A 7,372-nucleotide genomic window follows, 5' to 3' on the forward strand; every position below is an offset into this window, starting at 1 on the left:
GAAGTCTTTAAGAACAGCCTGTTTAGAACTAAATTCTGCCAAAGCATTTGGTATTTTGGCTGTAAGCCGCAAGGTACTTAAACACATACTTACTTTGAGCACATGTATAGCACTTCTGAAAAGAGCACAGCTACCCACACATGTTTGATAACAAATCAAACCCTGAACTGGCATGCTCAGCAGAAACCTGCCAAGTCAAGCCCAGAACACTGCAAGACATGTGTGAGGTTGGCCCATGTGGCATGCTGAAAGGTAAAGCACACGAATTTGAATACAGTACTATGTAAATAATTGTAGTAAAAGGAAGGTGCAACTTAGATAGCAGTGGTATAACAGTGCTTCTCCATGCTGCGCTTGATATATGATATGGAAGGGGGGAAATGGCTCTCAGTGCAGTTCTCTAGGGACTCCTAAAAACTTCAGGGCAGTTCTGCTTGGAGCACTCTGCTAACAGGCCTGAAGGGCATGCCAGAAATAATAAATCACCATTAAATTGCCAGGGTCAGTGACAAAGTAGTGGCACAGATAAGTAATCTGATTTTCTTTGCTTCAAACCTTATTAGCACAGGTCTTCACAATGCGAAGTTTAAGCCCCTGTTAATTCTCTACAGGAGACTCATGTATTTCCGAGTCACTGATAAACTAGAAAAACTATGCAAGAAACTGCTTACAAACACAGACTTTGATTTTAAAGGGTGGCAGATAAACCCAGCATTGACACACCTTTAATCCTATCAAATTAAAGCCTTGCTCTTCCTGCCAAATTTTTCCAGTACTATCCAGTGATGATGACAACCTATTAAAATATTCTCAGCTTGATCCTCTGTGGGACATACTGCTCTCAACTAGACTGCTCGGAGCCACTGAATTCACAGCCTGCTAAATGCCAAGTAATTCTGCAGTGTTTGGTGTGACATAAGATTAAATAGACTTCAACACCAGTAATTCTGCAATGTTTGGTGTGGCATAAGACAAATATACTTCAGCATCAAGAATGCACTCACCACCTTTAGAAAACTGATCTGTCACCTAATTGCTCCGGTAATAGATGAAACAGCAGGGCCTTCTTACTTGCTAGTTAATCCCTAGGTGTACAACTCTCTCCCTCCAGTGCCTTCATGCTATTGCCCTGAAGGTATGTTTAGGTCACTTGTTAGCTGCCTCCCTGCTCTTCCTTTGAGCCGACTTACCTTGGGTTCAGGGTTACTAATTATCCCAGGAATGCAAGTTCACTAAGTGTGGCCACTTCGAACTTGATGCCCATTGCGTATCGCAAAGATCGCTTGCCTGCACTGAACCTTACACTTGCTACAGCAATTTCTCCCTTCAGGCCAAGGGGGTATTGCTGGTATTTCTGTGCTCTGCCTGCTCTGAAGGAACTGAGATCCCTGCAGTGCACAGCTTCTCTCCAGGTAGGGTTCATGTAGCAGGCCTAAGACCTGGTTTTTCACTGCTGCCTGCACGGGATCTAGGACTCCCTACAGCATTAGGATATCCACTCTCCTAGGGGCTAAGAGGTGTAAGTGAGCATTTTATTTTTCTGAATGGTCATAGGGACCATTTGAATAGGGAGGTGTCAGAGGAGGGGAATAATATATATGAGCAAAACAAAACCTTTCCTTGGGTAAAAAAAGGCTTTATGAACAAGCAAGATGCATCCTAGCAAAGCAGTTCTTCCTAAAATATGTGATTTTTAAGAGCTGAGAAATCAACACAATGCTTGTACAAAAAAAACCCCAAAATCTAGCCCAAGTACTCCCTACTTAGCTACAGCAGCCAGCCAGCTCTGAATTAGACAGTATTTAGTATAGAAGAATCTCAGATTAGGTGAGAATTTAACAGCTTCACGCAGGAATGCTGCAGCAAGGTATGGATTAACTGGCATATACCACTGCCCCCCAGTGGACACATCAGAGCCATGACTGGCTGTATTTCTGCTCATAGCAGCTAAGGAATCTTGTTTCAGCAGCTGAGCTCAAGCTGGTGAGGACTGGCTCAGTTATAAAAACGTAACTAAGTGGATCACCACAGTGAGAATGAATCGCAGGACAAAACAGAATCAAATTGCCAACTGTACATAGCACAAGCCATACCTACATCTGGCTCAAGAGGCATGGTGAATGGTGGACTTCCTCACTGCATGACGGGACAAGCATGATTCCCAAGCAATACTAACAGAGGTGGGAGAACTATAGTACCATTAGTTTCTCCTCTCTCTAAATAAATAAATAACCTACCCACAGCCATACCTGTTTTTCCACTCAACTCTTGTCCTTCCTTTCTTCAATTCCAAAAGATTTTCCTGATCAGAGTACCAAGCTTATGATATCATCACCCATAATCCCATTCTAACATTTTGTATGTAAAATGGCTCAGAAATTAAAGGGGAGGCAAATTTGTCCCTCCTGTCACAGCACAGTTAAAGGGTTGCAGTGCATAGAAGGCAACATAGGAGATGCAAATGTTGAGATTTTATGAGATTATAACTATTCCTTGCTTAAACAGGGTATAGCAGCCCTGAGGTTTGATTTTGTTAAATCTCCCTTCTGATCTGATCATGCTATGGCCATAAGTCACCTCCTGTCCTGGACTGATTTTGGCTCCCCTTCAAACTGTAGCTCCCTATTATAGCTTTGTTAGATTAATATCCATAAGTGGGTAAAGAACACTATTAATACATAAGGGAGGATAGTTCCCTTTAGGTTGTCCTTTAAGAAAAAAATAGGGAGAGCTTCACACGTACCAGTTGAAAGTATCAGCATGGTTAAGCACAATCTAAACTTAGTGCAACACTTTCCAACATAGTCTAAAATTAGGAACAGCAAGATTTGGTGGAAATACACAAGGAGAGCATAACACAGTGTATTGGGAAATAAGACACTGCAAGTTAACATAATCCTGTAAGCAGTAAATATAGCTTCAGTGATTTATCTCCCTCGGGTAAGCAAATTTGTACCTGTAAGGAAATACTCAGCACCCTGACTTGGGGCTGTGTGGTACGATGGCCTTGCTGTGAGAGTCAGTGCTCACCCTCCTCTAGGACCAGCAAGAAGCCTAGGATTAACATACCAGGGAAAGTCAATGCTTTACAAGTGACTGATGCTCTCAGCTTGTTATGATTACACTCAAGATGAGGACATAGTAGAGTAGTGCAAAACCTTTAAAAGAGGAAACACAAAACTACTTGGGGTACAGGCTAAAGAGTGTCAGATTCAAAAGGATCAAGAACACAAAGTCCTGTATCTACTATGTACATAACCCTCCCATGCACATAGCCCCACTCACCTTCTTACAGGCACAGTTGCTTTCCCCTGCAAGGCATTTGGTTCACCCAGTTTTTTGCCTCAGCTATTGTGAACAGCAAGCTCTAAGGAAAAACGGAAGAGATGGATACTCTCAGTGTGTCTGAGGAAGCAAGAAGCCCCCTCCCAAACAGCTGTTAGAAAGTTCTCTTTTCCAGGGCACTTGGTGTTTTTGGCACACCAGCTTACAAATGGGTCTCTTCCCTCCACCCCTGCCCACCCCTCAGCTTCAAGGTTTTTTTTTTGCAGTTGATATTAATTCTCCAGGCATGGACTAGCGCCTTTCAGACTTCGCAAGTTATGCATAAAGAAAATCCTTGTTATCTAACCATAGAACAGTACTAATAATATGAATTCAACCATGCATCAAAGGCGTGAATTTTTGGCATGTTTTCAAATTAGTCTGTTCCTCTCAGAAAGACTTGGCTCCCCAATCATTATTTGAATTATTAAGCCTAAAAAATGTGCAGGAACTAAAGCTGAATTTGCTCCTTTCAACACTCTCATCAAATATTTTCCAGACACCCTAGCAACAACTGTTTCCATAGCTTCCTGTATGAGACAGGGCAATTATACTCGTTCTCAAACAGGCGGGGGTATCTTCTACCAGAGGCCACTGCACTTTTGGGCATGCTCTGTAGTCTGCACAGCCTGCTCTGCAGAATATGTGTGTTTATGTCCTCTTTCTCTGTAAGTTTTTGGACACATTTCATCACAGGTAAAAAAATAAAAAATAAAAAGATAAAATAAAAAAAAAAGGAATGCAGGATTTTTCATGTGACGTATTTCATCACAGGGAGAGATGATCAGATCTGAGAAGTCACTATAACCACACAGGTGAACGCTGGTACCAGCCATATGCCAGGGGTGCAGACGTGCAAAATCTTTGCAGCTCTGGCTGAACCTCCCAGGAGGTTCAACATCCAGTGAGAATTAGTAACATCCTCAAAAAATCACAGATACTTAAGTAACTTGCATTTGGCTTCAATTCTCTGTTAATCAAGGACGGACTGGTCTAAAATTACACTAAGGTCCATGCAAAGAGCATGGACTACAGAGTGGAGTTAAGTAGGTAGCAGAGCTGATAGGGTCTTCATAGAAATTTTATACCACACATGTTTATGATAAGAGTTGGTAGAAATTCTAGATACAGCTACAGACGGATAAAACTTAAGAACTTGGTGATGTGCTATGTTAGAGGTTTAAATGTATGTTTCCTTTTTGTACATATGCAGGCATCTAAGTGTGATTAATTGGTAATACATTAATTTAGCTTATGACAGGAAAACTATGACAAATTAAGACAACAGATGGGGAGCACGCAGTCTCCCAGAAAGTCACATAGACGGGGGAGACCGCGAGGAAGACGGCGTATTTGTGTGCCTGCAGGCCAGCGAAAACGGCAGCGGAAAGATCACACAGACGTGCCGTTTGTTTGGCAGGAACCGAGAAACACAACACTAAAAAGCGGCTCTTCCTCGCTTTATCCTCACCCCAAAAAATAAAGGCCAAACGTCAGAACTCCCCAGGACCCGAGGCCGCTCCCGGGATTTGCCGGGGCCCCCCGAGCTCCGCCCCTGCGCGGCCGCTGCGCGACGTTCCCGCAGGCCCCGCGCTCCCCGGCGGGCCGGGCCGGGCCGGGCCGCACCGCGAGGAGGGCGGCCCCGCTGCCCGCGTCACTCACGGCCTAGCGGCCCGCGCACTGCGGAGAGCCCCGCCAGGAAGCGGCGGCGGCGACGCCCGGAACCGCGGCCCAATTCCCGCCTTCCCGCCGCGCAGGCGGGGCCGCTGCGAGCTCCCCTTAAAGGGCCCGCGCGTCTCCCGGCAGCGGCGGGTTAGGAGTTAGGATTAGGTGTTACGGGTTGGGGGTTAGAGCTTAAGTCTGAGGTCTAGGGGTCTCTGCTGCTGCGAAATCTCGCGTTGCTCTGCATGAAACGCAGGCGTTTCGGTGGCCGGAGCGCGCACTCGTTACATTTTTACACGAGCCGTGACACATGGTTTCTCTATTTGTTTGGTAGTGATTTGCTTGCTGCGGAACGGAGTTGCTGGGTAGAAGTCAGTGTGCGAAAGGGTCACCTTAAAAGCAGTCTGCACTGAAGTTAGCCGCAGAAGTATAACCTTTTTTTTTTTTTTAATTGACAAACAAAACTAGATTTAGTTCAATTAGTATCACTTTTCAGGATATGAATGATTGGATTTTATGAGGAAGTATAAACCACCCATATAGATGCAATTCATCACTGAGTATAAACAAAATCTGTTCTGTAATGAGGCACTGCTAAGAAATCAGTCATTTTATTTTATTTTATTTTATTTAAACCTGGGATACTTTAGTTATCTATTAGCAGCAATGGGCCCACTTCTACACAAGTGCAAAATTTGGACTGATGGAGGTAGAAAACCTCCCAGTCTAGAATGGGCCAGAAGGAAAAACAGAAGTTTATATTGCCATCATTGCTCTGAATTACATCTCACAGGTTGTCATACTCGGCTTTTGAGAGTCAAATGAATAGTCTGGCAAAGAGTGCGGGAAATATCCTGAGGGACTATGTCTAGAGAGACCTTGTTAGATGTGGAAGAGAAAGAGGGGCAAGCTGGAAAGGCTGGTGCTGCAGACAGGGTCTGACTCACACTGCCTGGATAAGACAGCCCTGGTTTCTAGAAATCTGTGATGAAGCACGCTGTCGTAGCACCAAAAGTTTCCGCCACCTTTCTGATGAAATGCAGACCAAGATAGTATGGACAAATCTACATGTGGCTTGGCATCTCTGGGGTATGTGACAGCACTAAAAAGACATTGTGCTGGTGTGCCACTTAGCAATAGCTTTGCACTTTGTCTTCCTCAGGAAAAGAGCAGCAGGACAAGAAATCGGGTTTTGCACTTCTTTCTCCTGTGCTGGTTGATCCTAGTTGGAGAGTTCACTCCTTCACTAGGTAAGGGTGTGTTGCTGTGTGGTCTCCTTTTATGCTTTTTTCCTTTTCCTTGAGTCTCTGTATTTCCCCTCTGGGACCAGGGGCTTCCTTGGAGAAGGAGGCTGTGCACATTTATTTTGGAATAAATGTGTGGGCAGACCAAGGTAGAAGACAAGAATGGTACTGGGGAAGATGAGGCGGTTGCACTGCAGATGTGGCTGCTCCGAATGGCAGCAGTTAAGCTACTGCAGTTGGTTCATGAGCTGCTAGGTAAGAGAGGATGTTACAGTGTTACCGGATTCAAACATTTGTTCGCGTTCGGGGATACTCAAGTAATGGCCTTTTGTGCTTTTCAGGGTAAAACCCATCCCTCCATTAACGTGCCCTTAGAGCTTTCTTCAGCAACTGTTGATAAGCTGTCATCAAACCATGTCATGAACCATTTGCATTTCTTCTACAGTGATTCTGAATATGATACGGAAATGGAATTGTGCTGGAAAACTGAAATACAGCTAGGGAGAAAGGCCATCTCTGCAGAAATGGATACTTGGAATACTCCAGAGAGAGTAACATACCACCCAGTATCCAGAGAAAGTTGTAAAATGCAGCATTTTACAGAAAGACTATTTTATACTATTTATACTAGTGTCTAACAATGACTTGCAAAAGTTAAAACTATATGCAGGGTAATCTGCATACAAATGTAAATGCAGTGTTAAGAACTCCTATTTTCACCGTGCCAGGTCAAGGCACAATAAATCATCCTCTTGTCTTTTATGCCTTATGCTTGAGGAGCAAAGGCTTCATCAGCATTTTGAGAGCACTCACCTTTTTTAGTTCTCTCTCTGTGTAGATTAGCATAGATCCGCTCATACCCTCTTTGCCAGAGGCAAGATTACCCCTCATAGTCTTATTCTCTAGTCATTGTCTATGTAGAAAGAGGTATCAGCTCCCACAATAGGAAAGTACCACTGAGGTGGATACAAGACCAAAATTCAGGAGAAAACCAGAACATAGTGGCTGAGTGTTAGGAGTTCCTTAAAACTTGCTAACAAATTTAGGCAAGAACGACTAATTAAGTTAAACATGGAGGAGCATTTATTTGAAAAGTACATAGCACAGAGTAAAATTAGTGCTAAATACAATATCCTGCTTGC

Source organism: Tinamus guttatus, unplaced genomic scaffold (genome assembly GCF_059628265.1).
Source record: "Tinamus guttatus ecotype Peru unplaced genomic scaffold, ASM5962826v1 Tinamus_guttatus_pri_ptg000749l, whole genome shotgun sequence".
NCBI classification, from domain to species: domain Eukaryota; kingdom Metazoa; phylum Chordata; class Aves; order Tinamiformes; family Tinamidae; genus Tinamus; species Tinamus guttatus.